Source organism: Lithobates pipiens, unplaced genomic scaffold (genome assembly GCF_037356315.1).
Source record: "Lithobates pipiens isolate NorthernLeopardFrog02 unplaced genomic scaffold, aLitPip1_a1.2 Scaffold_10, whole genome shotgun sequence".
NCBI lineage: Eukaryota > Metazoa > Chordata > Amphibia > Anura > Ranidae > Lithobates > Lithobates pipiens.
In genome coordinates this window covers 126,361,453-126,376,328 of record NW_027507686.1, presented here as the reverse complement: position 1 = coordinate 126,376,328, position 14,876 = coordinate 126,361,453, and the positions used below count along the sequence as shown (strand labels likewise).

Below are 14,876 nucleotides of genomic sequence, written 5' to 3'. Positions count from 1 at the left end.
AATTGTTTTTATATATAGTTGTTAACCTCTTTTTTATAAATACCAATTGTATTCATGTATAATTACTGATATTCCCTTTATAAGTATACTGGAATAGTTATGTAGGTTGCGGTGCTATATTACTATATCTCACCATGCCCGGAGTCCGCAATTACAAATATATAGGCAAAAGTTTAATTGTGACAGTTACACAATATAAGACGGCACACCCTGGATTGACAATAAGCAAAGAATCTTCCCACGTTTATACTGTCACAAGAGACCATACAATACAGACACACAGCGGCTCGGATAGGGCATTCCCACAATTAAAATGGCGCTAATACATCGCGCAAGCGCAGAAGAGCACTGCACCCTACATAAACGTGAAGGTGCACCAATATGGCCGCTCCAGATGACGTCGCTCTGACGAAACGCGTAGGGCGTGGCCTAGGACGTGCACCTTACACTGCTATTCAAGCAGTAACGCCGGCGGAGTATATTTCACAGCGATCTATCTTTTTTGGAATTTGTGAGTAAAACTGTTTTTAATAAACATAGTACGTTTTTACAACAATATTGCACCATGGTTGTACTTCTGTTTTCCTTCATGTACAAACGCTAAACGGACCATTCACGGAAGGAAGAGTGTAAAATATCCCCACAGCTCAGCGGTGGCAGAGCCTCGAGAGAGCTGCACAGTGGCTCATACTGTGACTGCTTGGTTAACCCATTGAGGGTTTAATGTCTGGTGAGCGCATATATACATTTTTTCTCTAACACAGAGTGGCGCACCGGAGAGGAATTTAACCCTTGTTTTCACCAGTCACCTTGCTTCACCTTCCTATCTGATAAAAGTCTTATGCGTTTTTTCAGCAACTAGATGATGCGACTCTGAACAAATATTGTTATTTTTTTGGACATTATAACATATTTTGGATTGGACATTATATGATTTTTTTAATTTTTTTGATGTTTTCACTTGGTATCTTCACAATGTCCTTTTGATTGTCACTTTTTAGAATATAAGTATTGGCTCATTTACGTGAGCTAAAGCACTTTTTGTCAAAGCACCTACATTTTTAGTTGTGATAGATTAGTTGTAATTTTTATCATATCATTTACCACACTTGTGCATAGTCATTATTTTTTACCACACTTGTGCATAGTTACTATGTAGGATAACGGATACACATTTCCATTTACATATAGCTTTAATATCACGTATACAGTGTATTGGTGAAATTCCCACATTGGGCTTCATTTTATGTAATTTTTATGTAATTTATAGAGTATTAGCATTTTTAGTACACCATTTAGGTTTTAGCGCCAAAGCTTATTTTACTTTTCACATTTCTAATCTATTCCCATCTAGAGGGATAGGTTTCAAGCACAGGCAGCTTTAACCCTTCACAGTTCACTTTATTATAATCATTTTAACATTCACTTATTTAAACTTGTCTAGCAAACGGGTAAATTTGTCCATAGCGCAATCTTATCTTTTCTTTTTGCCATTTTCTGTGAAACAGTTTGTTTCACTCTAAGTTGCAGCAATGGACATCTTTAAATATGTCAATAGTAGGAAAGTTAACTTAATGGAGGTGTTCAATCAAGAACATGTGGTCATCCGACAGGACCTGGAAAGTTTATTCAAACATCTAAAACACTGCTTAGAAAAACAATTGAGAGTATGGTGGGATGTGGCCATACTAGAGATGTACATAACTGAGAAAATAACACCCAGAAGATTACGCTGGGATGTTTCTCCTAATGATGCAGTTAATGATAAACAATTGATGGATGATTGGTACAGGTTCTTTAATCAAAGTGAGACCGAATTGTTGCAAAAAATAGTAATGAGACGACAACACAAATTAAGGAACATAGAAATGGAGATCACACAACTTAGAGAACAACTAACACCATTTAAAGAAACAGAGGAATACTTAAACAAGGAAAGGGAACTACAAGAAACTATAAAGAAGTATGACAAAGAAGTGCAACAGAAGAAACAGAAAAAGTTTAAAAGGGACGTACTGGACTACAAAAACCAGCAGGTCTACAAATGGCAGACAGACAATAACTACAGCGATGTGGAAAATGAAACTTCACTGATGGAAGAATCAGGAGAAAATGATATACAAGAAGAAGAACAACATTGGGTAAGGGATATACAGACACAAAGTAACACGGTTGTACAGAACACCCCTGCTACCCCAGCACATAGGAGAACAGAAGGCAGAACTCCTAGGGAACAAACTCAGAACAGATATTGGGACAACCGCACTCCCTATACGCCAAATATCCCCAGACATCCCAATAGGTATTCACCCCTGAGAGAATACCCCCAATACACCCCTTATAGGAATAGGGGATACAATAGAGATTTTTTTCACAGGGGGCAGGAGCGCAGACCACCCAGAATACCGGACACTTACCACAACCCATGGAGAGAAGGAGGACCTTTTCGATACCCGGGAAGAAACCAGCAAAGAAGCCAGTACAGAAATGGAGGTTGGAACCCGAGATGGACCAGACAAGACAACCCAAGGAGAAACCATGGAGAACACGAACGCCCTTGGCAACAGAGAAGGGCGGAACAATACAGGCCATCAGACTGGCAAACAGAAAACGCACAAGGGGGAAGAGAGGAGGCCTCCAGAAAAAGAAGAAGAGAACAATAGGAGATGGCATTTACAATCTCAGCCAAGTCGTGTTCACAGAAGAGGAACTCAGAATTTTAAACATGGGGTTGAAATTTGCACCTGATAAAGGTCTGGATAAATTTGAAACTTACATAGACCTCCAAAAATTCGTGAGGAAACTTAATATCACCAAGTTTTTCGGTCCAACAAAGCCAAATACCAGGGACAAAGACAACGGTCCATACAAACATTCTCAATTAAGGAACAACTCCACATTCAACCCTAAGGTAACGCAGGATGAGAATATAAAAGTTTTCAAAAAGATGGTGGAGAACGATTTGAAGAACTTGGAAGTAAAAAGAACTAAAGGAAAAAACATATGGAACACCATTAAGCGGATAGAAAAACAGAAAGGCATAGTAATTAGACCAGCGGACAAAGGGGGGGGCCTGGTAATTTTAAACAAACAGGACTATGAGAGGGAAATGGAGAATTTACTTAACATCCCTAACACCTATAAGAAACTGAAGAAAAATCCCAAAGCTGAATACGAAAGGAAACTTAAAAAATTTGTAGAAAAAGGAAAAACCCTCGGCATTTTAAACAAAAAGGAATCCAGATATCTAATACAGAAGGCACCTAAAACTCCAATTATATACCACGTCCCTAAAATACACAAGAATCAGAGCAACCCACCTGGGCGACCAATTGTGAGTGGGATCGATTCCTTGTTCTCCAGATTAGGGGCCTATATTGATGGCTTCCTGCAACCGTTGGTAATCAAAGGAAAGTCTTATTTACGTGACAGCAAACAACTGATTGGAGAAATGAAAAATCTGACAATTCAAGAAAAAGACCTATTGGTCACGATTGATGTGGAATCGTTATACACCAATATAAGACAGGATGATGGGCTCAGTAGCGTCGAGTGGGCATTACAACAGATGTCTGACCTAAAACAAGAACAAATACAATATCTAACGGAAGGTCTTAAAATGGCAATGCACCATAATTATTTTTGGTATAAGGGAACATACTATAATCAGATCAAAGGTGTAGCCATGGGGGCCAAATATGCCCCCAGTGTAGCGAATTTATTTCTCAATAGATGGGAGGAAGAGCAAATATATGGTGTACATAGGGAGAACCTCAAAATGTACCGACGGTATATAGATGATATCGTGATAATATGGGGTGGCACAGCAGAACAACTCCAAGAATTTTTCAACGAGATTAACCATAATATTTACAACATAAAATTCACTGGTAATTACAACAGCAACAGTGTAAATTACTTAGATCTACAAATATACAAGGAAGGAAACAAACTGGGCACACGCACTTTCTTCAAACCCACCGACCGTAACGGTTACATTCCCACAAATAGTTGTCATCATGCTAAATGGTTGGGGAACATACCGAAAGGCCAACTGATGCGACTTTACAGAAACTGCAGCAGAAGCACTGACTATGAACAACAAGCGGAAATAATAATAGAAAGGTTCAAAAATAAGGGATATGATGAAAGGGGCCTGCGTAAACTGAAAAATGAAATAAAACAAATGGAACGGAACAAATTATTGGAAGATAAAAAACAAGAGAGAACTAACAACGCATCAGTTGCTTTCCTCACGGGATACAATAGGCAACATAAAGAGGTGGAATCCATCATCAAGAAACATTGGCCTATCTTGAAAGCAGATCACACACTCAAAGACATCCTCCCAAAAAAACCACGATTTATTTACAGAAGGGCACCTACACTGAGGAACAAACTTGTTAAAAACACCATTGATCCCCCGAAACAAATTAAAGTAGGGGGCAATCTGAAAGGTTTCTTCAGGTGCGGGAAATGCCTCCCGTGTAGAAATAGTAAAAAAACTGAAAAGAAAAGAACTACTTTCCAGTCAGCTTCAAATAAAAAAGAATATAGAATAAATGAGCTCATTACATGCAAAAGCACTTATGTCACCTACATTATAGAGTGCCCGTGCTCTAGACAGTATGTAGGACGCACCACGAGAGAACTCCAAACTAGAATTGGTGAACATATTAGGAATATTAAAAAAGGGTACCCCAATCACAGTGTCTCCAGACATTTTAGGGATTACCATAATCGTGACCCAGGACAAATGACATTTTATGGTATTGACAAAGTAAAGGCCCACTGGAGAGGTGAGGACAAAACCATCAAAATATCCAGAAATGAAACCAAATGGATATATATTTTAGATACCCTCCAACCCCAGGGAATGAATGTAGAGCTGGATTTGAATTGTTTTTTAACGAATTTTTAAAACTCCCCCAGTCTAAACTCATAACTATACATTATCGGTTCAGGGCAGGACCAATACAGCCCAAAAAAACCAACAAATCACATTATAACATTCGAACCACAACCTAGAAGGTTTTCCTCCCCCACCCCCCTATCAATAATTATTATTTGACATCATAGTAAAAAAGTCTGCCCCCTATGGGAGAATATGCCTAGCAACATGTGAGGCCATATACAAAGCCTTGAAATGAGGTACATATTTACACACTGAGTTCCCCACTCAACTTCACTATTAGTTTCCTTTCACCGCATTTTTTCTATCTAGTCTGCCCTATTAACAAATGTTTTAAAAATAAGGCTTTTTAAAAATAAGGCTTTTTAAAAAATGAGCAAGATATCAACATCTCCCCACAATATATTTATTTCACCTTATTGGTAAAAAGAAAAAAGTTTTTTCTAATTTGTGTGAGCTTAGTAGCACACATACACATTTTTTCACTTTTAGTTATTTTTCTTTCCTCTTGTCCCCTTCTCTGGGGAATATGTCCATTTATTAATACAGTGGACATATATTTTTGTTTCTAATCATTCATACTGAAAATAAACACATATAAAAATCCTGTATTCAGGAAGCCCAGCAGGTAACACATGCAATATACAGCTGGTTAGGGTATTACTATCAAATATATTAAATTTTATATATTTGGTCCTCATATATTTTAATATTTTCTCTTTTCTTTTCATATATATTTTTTACATACATGGTATTAATTTTATTAATTGTTTTTATATATAGTTGTTAACCTCTTTTTTATAAATACCAATTGTATTCATGTATAATTACTGATATTCCCTTTATAAGTATACTGGAATAGTTATGTAGGTTGCGGTGCTATATTACTATATCTCACCATGCCCGGAGTCCGCAATTACAAATATATAGGCAAAAGTTTAATTGTGACAGTTACACAATATAAGACGGCACACCCTGGATTGACAATAAGCAAAGAATCTTCCCACGTTTATACTGTCACAAGAGACCATACAATACAGACACACAGCGGCTCGGATAGGGCATTCCCACAATTAAAATGGCGCTAATACATCGCGCAAGCGCAGAAGAGCACTGCACCCTACATAAACGTGAAGGTGCACCAATATGGCCGCTCCAGATGACGTCGCTCTGACGAAACGCGTAGGGCGTGGCCTAGGACGTGCACCTTACACTGCTATTCAAGCAGTAACGCCGGCGGAGTATATTTCACAGCGATCTATCTTTTTTGGAATTTGTGAGTAAAACTGTTTTTAATAAACATAGTACGTTTTTACAACAATATTGCACCATGGTTGTACTTCTGTTTTCCTTCATGTACAAACGCTAAACGGACCATTCACGGAAGGAAGAGTGTAAAATATCCCCACAGCTCAGCGGTGGCAGAGCCTCGAGAGAGCTGCACAGTGGCTCATACTGTGACTGCTTGGTTAACCCATTGAGGGTTTAATGTCTGGTGAGCGCATATATACATTTTTTCTCTAACACAGAGTGGCGCACCGGAGAGGAATTTAACCCTTGTTTTCACCAGTCACCTTGCTTCACCTTCCTATCTGATAAAAGTCTTATGCGTTTTTTCAGCAACTAGATGATGCGACTCTGAACAAATATTGTTATTTTTTTGGACATTATAACATATTTTGGATTGGACATTATATGATTTTTTTAATTTTTTTGATGTTTTCACTTGGTATCTTCACAATGTCCTTTTGATTGTCACTTTTTAGAATATAAGTATTGGCTCATTTACGTGAGCTAAAGCACTTTTTGTCAAAGCACCTACATTTTTAGTTGTGATAGATTAGTTGTAATTTTTATCATATCATTTACCACACTTGTGCATAGTCATTATTTTTTACCACACTTGTGCATAGTTACTATGTAGGATAACGGATACACATTTCCATTTACATATAGCTTTAATATCACGTATACAGTGTATTGGTGAAATTCCCACATTGGGCTTCATTTTATGTAATTTTTATGTAATTTATAGAGTATTAGCATTTTTAGTACACCATTTAGGTTTTAGCGCCAAAGCTTATTTTACTTTTCACATTTTATTTGTAAAAAGTCCAACAGATACAAGCCACAGAAAAAAATGAGACATACACACTGACGCATTTCACACTTAACAGTGCTTAGTCATAGCACCTATGTCATCTATGACTAAGTACAGTTATGCCTCGTAGACACGATCAAACAATCCGGTGGAAAAGTCCGGCGGACAATCCCCCCCGTGTGTAGGCTCCGGCGGACTTTTTTTTTACCCAAAAGTCCGGCGGACTTAGAAAGTAGTTTTGCACTCCAATCTTTCCATCGGACTCGCATTTCGGCGGACAATCCGGCCGTGTGTGTGCCAGTCCGCCGTACTTTTGAAATGAGCAGACTTTTCCCACGCGGAGAAAAATCCGCTCATTTTGAGCGCGTCTCCAGGTAGCCGGGGCCAGCGAAGGAGGCGTCGCTGGCCCCGTCACCTGGTATGGACTTAAAGGGGAATCCCTATGCCGAAAAATCGGCGTGGGGGTCCCCCCTAGGTCCATATCAGACCCCCTCCGAGCCGTACCAGGCCGCATGCCCTCAACATGGGGGGTGCCTTGGGGAAGGGGGGGCGCGTGGCTCCCCCACCCCAAAGCACCTTGTCCCCATGTTGATGAGGACAAGGGCCTCTTCCCGACAACCCTGGCCGTTGGTTGTCGGGGTCTGCGGGCGGGGGGCTTATGGGAATCCGGGGAGCCCCCTTTAATAAGGGGGCCCCCGGATACCAGCCCCCCACCCTATGTGAATGAGTATGGAGTACAATGTACCCCTACCCATTCACCTGTAAAAAAAAAAGTAAAAGAAAACACAACACACAAGGGTTAAAATAGTTTATTGCCCAGCTCCGGGGTCTTCTGTCCATCTTCGGGGGTCTTCTCACCGGACTCCTCCGCTATCTTCTGCTAGCTCTTTTGCTAGCGGAGGAGCCCGGCCTTCTTCTTCACCGCCGCCCTCTTCTTCCGACTTCGGGGCAGATTACTAGCGGGTAGACTGGCCTTAGTTATTCCCCCCTTAATCCATCCTGACTAATCAGTCTTTATCCCTGATAGACAAATTATAGACAATATAAGATTAGCTACGAATATCATCCAAGAATCAAACTTCCATGCCAGATCCACTCTATTACTTCGTTTAGATATACACAAAGCCTTTGATGGTGTTAGTTGGTCTTACTTAGATACACTACTCCCTAGATTCGGTATAAACAATGAATTTTTACATGGATTCAAAGCCCTTTATCACAACCCACATACTCGCATTAAACTGCCTGGCCACAATTCAGAATTTTTCCCACTAAATAAAGGCACAAGACAGGGCTGCCCACTATCCACTCTTCTATTTGCCCTCGCCATCGAACCCCTTGCATGCGCCATTCGCAACAATATAAACATCAAAGGGTACACAAAAGGTTCAAAAGAATTTAAATTGAGTCTCTATGCAGATGACATCCTCCTGTTCCTCACTGAACCCTTGATCTCATTACCATGTCTAGTCAAGACCTTAGACACATTTTATGACCTTACAGGATTAAGCATAAACCTATCCAAATGCTCAGCTCTACCAATTAAATGCCCCCCAAACTTGACCGCCTCACTGGAAGAGAAATTTCCATTTCAATGCTCCACAGATTCCTTTAGATATTTAGGTATCCATATCACTCCATCTAATAATACCTTATATCTCTCCAATTACGAGAAAAAAATACCACCGCTACAGGTCGAACCACCAGGATAATCACTCCACTTCCATACAGATCAAAATTCTGACGCAATTCACACTGAAATCAGTGCTTACTCATAGCTAGACTATCTATGAGTAAGCACTGATTTCAGTGTGAAACGCGTCAGTATTTTGTTTTGTATCACGTTTGCTGTGGATCATGTTATGTGATCATTATTTTACAATAAAAGGCACAAGGAAATAGATCCTTTTTGGAGTGCGGCTGTCCAGAGTTTTTCAATTTCCTCTCATCTCTCCAATTACCCTCGATTATTCCAAAACATTAGAAATTTACTCAAATCATGGTCAAGTTCTCATATTTAGTTTATGGGTAGGATAGTGGAAACCAAAATGGTTATATTGCCGAAACTTTTATTCTTTTTTAGAGCACTTCCTCTATTAATTCCCCAAAACACACTAGATTCTCTACAGAGAGAAATAAACAAGTACATATGGAATAACAAAAAATTTAGATTCGGATATTCATTGATGTTTAGACCTCAATCAAAAGGGGGGGCTAAACATTCCCAATTTTTGGTTATACTACCTTTCTGCTAGATATACACAACTTGCTCAATGGAATGTACCTTCCATCCATATACCTTGGTTATTGTTTGAAGAATAATCTGTTCTACCATACCACCTTCAGGACCTCCTGTGGTGTAAATCCATTAAACTCAAATAATTGGCCATCTTAACAAGGTGGTACACCAAACTCTACTATTATGGCACAGACAAAAACATAAATTCAACATCTCATCAGACATTCCCCCCCAGCTTCCTTCCTGGGTGATCCTCTTTTCTCCCCCCATGATCAAAACTCAAATCCCTACACCTTAAGGCAACTCCTCATACTTACAAACCTGAAATCACTCTAAAAAAACAATACTTTTTGTACATTCTCAGATTTGCAAACAGAATATAAAACCCTCTAAACCCCCTTTACGATTTTTGAACAAATTTGCCTTTCCTCACCCCGTGATAGGGGGTTAATATCTAGAATCCACAAAAGCCTTAATGAACACAACTTATCTGACAAAACACGACAAATGTCCCAATGGGAATCAGACTTGAACGAATCATTCGATACAGAACAATGGGACGTTATGATTAACAATCGACGCAAATGCACCAAGACAGCTTCCATTAGAGAATCGGCTATTAAACTACAATATAGATACCCCAGACGAAGTCTAGTGAGACGGAACATGTCGGGTGGACTCCATTGCTGCCATTGTTTTTAGAAAGCGCTTGATGGTACTTCTTAAATGTAAGTGCATTACTTTTTAATAAATATTTTGTTGTAAATTACGGAATTACGCTACGTGGCCCTCTTTTTATTCCTCCTATTTGTCGAGTATCAATCAATACTAATTCTCCACTGGTGGAGAGGCAGTGTTTACAATTTTTGGACAAGATCTGGATGGACCATCCATATGTGATAAGATCCTGACAGGTTACACTCCAGCTGCCAGTGTACATCATAAAGCCCTATCGACTCATAGAACATATGTTCTTTTTGAGTCCAAATTTTCCGGTAAGCGCATAATCTCATCGGTGGTTGTGTTGTCACATGGGTGACCATAAGAACATGTTTTAATATTTGGTGGATTTGAAGATTATCAAGTTCTTGATCACTGTGGTGGACTTTTTTTCTGCACTGATGTTTTATGGACTTTCTCAGTTTATAATTTTTACATAGTTTATTTGATGCATGTTATTGTGGTTATAATATATATCCTTCCGTCACATTGTACAATGTGTGCAGTTCAAATGACATAGCAACATTATTTTATACAGGTTTTTGCTGCTTTTTGTTACAATATTTATATATATGCACGATTTGGTTATGCGAATCTGGTCAATTTTAGCACTGCACTATATAAACTTTCATTACAATGTAGATGGTATCTCACCCCAGACAGAATAAACTCGTTCTACCCATCAACATCTCCTCTATGCTTTAGAGGATGTCCAGTTCAGGGCTCCCTTGTACACACATTCTGGGATTGTACATACCTTAAATCTACCTGGCAATAAGCACAAATCAAAATAGAACAAATTACAGGAAGAAGAATTGTACTGACATCCAAAATGTGCCTCCTGTTTTTTCCTATACCGGACATTCCTACAGCACATGCCAGACTTATACATACCTTAGTTAGCACAATGCACTGGGCTATAGCTCTTAACGCTTAACTCAAATTATGAACCGCATGCTTTCCATCAAATTATCAGAACATATTCATCACACACTATTCGATACTATGATCACATATGAAAAAAAATGGAAGCCATGGGATCTTTCTTTATTGGATCATTGATCTATCTCAGGTTTTTTTTTGGATTCTTTTTATCATTTTACAAACTTTCAAGCAGTCTATACTTCTATAATGTAATATCTGTGACTTGATTAACCACTTGCTTACTGGGCACTTAAACAGCCTTCTGCCCAGACCAATTTTCAGCTTTCGGTGCTCTCACACTTTGAATGACAATTACTCAGTCATGCAACACTGTACCCAAATTAATTTTTTGTCCTTTTTTTCCCACAAATAGAGCTTTCTTTTGGTGGTATTTTATCACCTCTGGGGTTTTTATTTTTTGTGCTATAAATGAAAAAAGACCGAAATTTTTGAAAAAAAAACGCATATTTCTTTGTTTCTGTGACAGAATTATGCAAATTATTAATTTTTCTTCATAAATTTTGGTCACAATTTATACTGCTACATATCTTTGGTAAAAATAACCCAAATTAGTGGATATTATTTGGTCTTTGTGAAAGTTAGAGAGTCTACAAGCTGTGGTGCAAATCGCACAAAATTGTTAACATCTGATGTACTGGTGGACTATCTCGCTTCTTGTGACCCGAACAAGTCAGGAAAGTAAAAATACCCCCCAAATGACCCCTTTTTGGAAAGTAGACATTCCAAGGTATTTAGTAAGAGGCATAGTGAGCTTTTTGATGTTGTGATATTTTTCCCACAATTCTTTGCAAAATTAAGATTTTGAATTTTTTTTTTTCTCCACAAAATTGTCATTGTAATAGGTTATTTCTCTCACATGGCATGTGTATACCACAAATGACACCCCCCAAAAAATTCTGCTACTCCTCCTGAGTATTACAATACCACATGTGTGGGACTTTTTCACAGCCTGGCCACATAGAGAGGCCCAACATGCAGGTAGCGCCATCATGTGTTCTAGGAACATAAATTACACATCTAACTTGTTGACTATTTATTACACTTTTGAAGCACCAGGACAATGACACGTGACACTGATGACAGATGGCACTGATACGTGGCATTGATGACACGTGACACTGACAACAGATGGCACGTGACACTGATACGTGGTACTGATGACAAATGGCACTGATACGTGGCACTGATGACAGATGGCACTAATACGTGGCACTGATGACAGATGGCACTATGTGGCACTGATGACACGTGGCACTGATGACAGATGGCACTTATACGTGGCACTGATGACAGATGGCACTGGTGACAAATGGCACTGACAACAGGTGGCACTAGGGGCAGGTGGCACGTAGCACTGGGGTGGATGGCACTGGGGGCAGGTAGCACTGGGGCGGATGGCACTGGGGCAGGATGGCACTGGGGGAGGATGGATGGCACTGCTGGGGGAGGATGGCACTTTTTTAAACTTTTTTTTTTACTTTTTTTTTTCATCTAGGCGAAGCAGAAAGGCTGCCGCTGCAGCCGTTCATCTCTCCCCTCTCACACTCTGTGTGAGGAGGGAGAGCGGCGCTGAGAGATGATCTCATATGTTTACATATGAGATCATCTCCCATTGGACACGCCGATCACGCTGTAAACGGCCGCTGTGATTGGCCGTTTACAGCGATCTGTGTTTGCCTGTCCCCGGGGGACACGGCAAACACAGAACTTCCGCGATGCGCGCCCGCGGCGGCGCGCATTGCGGAAGTAAACAATAGGACGTCCAGGGACGGCCTCCCGGACGAACGCACCTGCTCTACGGCCGTCATTCGGCTATAGGGCGGGCACGAGGTGGTTAAACATCTTACGATTTGTACCTCTCTCTTTTATACCATTGCTACTTATACTTCATTCTTATATTCATAGTTTCATAGTTTCATAGTTAGTAAGGTTGAATATCATTGTATCATTTTACAAACTTTCAAGCAGTCTATACTTCTATGGTGTAATATCTGTGACTTAATTATACATCTTACGATTTGTACCTCTCTCTTTTATACCATTGCTACTTATACTTCATTCTTATATTTATAGTTTCATAGTTAGTAAGGTTGAATAAAGACACCAGTCCATCCAGTTCAACCTGAGTGAGTGTCTACAAGTCCCTATCCCTGTACATTGCACACTCACATCGGTCCCTACCCTCAAGGAGCCCACAATCCAAGGTCCCCATTCATATACCAGGGTCAATTTTGGACAGAAGCCAATTAACCTACCTGCATGACTTTGGATTGTGGGAGGAAACTGGAGTACCTGGAGGAAACCCACACAGGCACAGGGAGAACATGCAAACTCCAAGCAGGTAGGGTCTTGGTTGGGATTTGAACCAGTGACTCTTCTTACTGCTAGGCAAGAGTGCTAACCACTGTTCCGCCCATTCTGTGAACCCAATTTCATGCATTTACTTCTTTCCATTGTAAAGTTAAACTGTACTGAGACTTGTTTTTCAATAAACCGTTTGTAAACAAAAAAAAGAAATCATATCCCCTCTCAATGTTCTCTTCTCCAGAGAGAATAAGTTCAGTGCTCGCAACCTTTCCTCATAACTAATATCCTCCAGAACCTTTATTAGCTTTGTTGCCCTTCTTTGTAATCACTCCATTTCCAATACATCCTTCCTGAGGACAGGTGCCCAAAACTGGACAGCATACTCTAGGTGCGGCCGAACCAGAGTCTTGTAGAGCGGGAGAATTATCGTTTTATCTCTGGAGTTTAATATTTAATCCAATATTATGTTTGCTTTGTTAGCAGCAGCTTGGCATTGCATGCTATCGCTGAGCCTATCATCTACTAGGACCCCCAGGTCCATTTCCATCCTAGATTCCCCCAGAGGGTCTCCCCCCAGTGTATAGATTGTATTCATATTTTTGCCACCCACGTGTATTATTTTACATTTTTCTACAATAAACCTAATTTTCCATGTAGTTGCCCATCCCATTCATTTGTTCAGATCTTTTTGCAAGGTTTCCACATCATGCAGAGAAGTTATTGCCCTGCTTAGCTTAGTATTGTCCACAAATACAGAGATTGAACTGTTTACCCCATCCTCCAGGTCATTTATAAACAAAATAGATATGATTGGTCCCAGCACAGAACCCTGGGGGACTACCCACCTCTGACCATTCCAAGTACTCCCCATTTATCACCACCCTCTGAACTTGCCCTTGTAGCCAGTTTTCAATCCATGTACTCACCCTATGGTCCATGCCAATGGACCTTATTTTGTACAGTAAACATTTATGGGGAACTGTGTCAAATGCTTTTTGCAAAATCCTGATATACCACGTCTATGGGCCTTCTTTTATCTAGATGTCAACTCACCTCCTTATAGAAGGTTAAGGAAGGTTAATAGATTGTTTTGGCAAGAACAATGATACCGTTCTCCTTACTAAAATCTTGTATATAGTCCCTTATCATCCCCTCCAAGAGCTAGCATACTGTTGATGTTACGCTAATTGGTCTGTAATTCACAGGAATGTGTTTTGGGCCCTTTTTAAATATTGGTGCTACATTGGCTTTTCTCCAATCACCCGGTACCATTCCAGTCAGTAAAAATTAGGAACAATGGTCTGGCAATTACTTGATTGAGTACCCTCGGATGCAAGTTATCTGGTCCTGGTGATTTATTAATGTTAAGTTTCCCAAGTCTAATTTTAATTCTGTCCTCTGTTAATCATGGAGATGCTTCCTGTGATCTGTCATAAGGATAAACACTGCAGTTTTGGTTACTGAAGCCCCCCGATTCCCTTGTGAAGACTAAGGAGAAGAATAAATTCAATGCCCTCACCATCTTCCCATCCTTTGCAACCAGATGTCCTTCCTCATTCTTTATGGGGCTAATATAGTCTGTCCTCCCTTTTTTACTGTTTACATACTTAAAGAATTTCTTGGGATATTTTTGCTCTCCTCCACTATGTGTC

At 39.8% G+C, this 14,876-nt stretch overlaps 1 protein-coding gene across 1 annotated transcript in view; it reads right to left on the bottom strand.

The window, feature by feature from the left end:
* Window positions 1-14,876, bottom strand: part of SLC6A2 (solute carrier family 6 member 2) — a 698,054-nt gene that overhangs the window by 677,102 nt on the left and 6,076 nt on the right. The window lies entirely within an intron of this gene.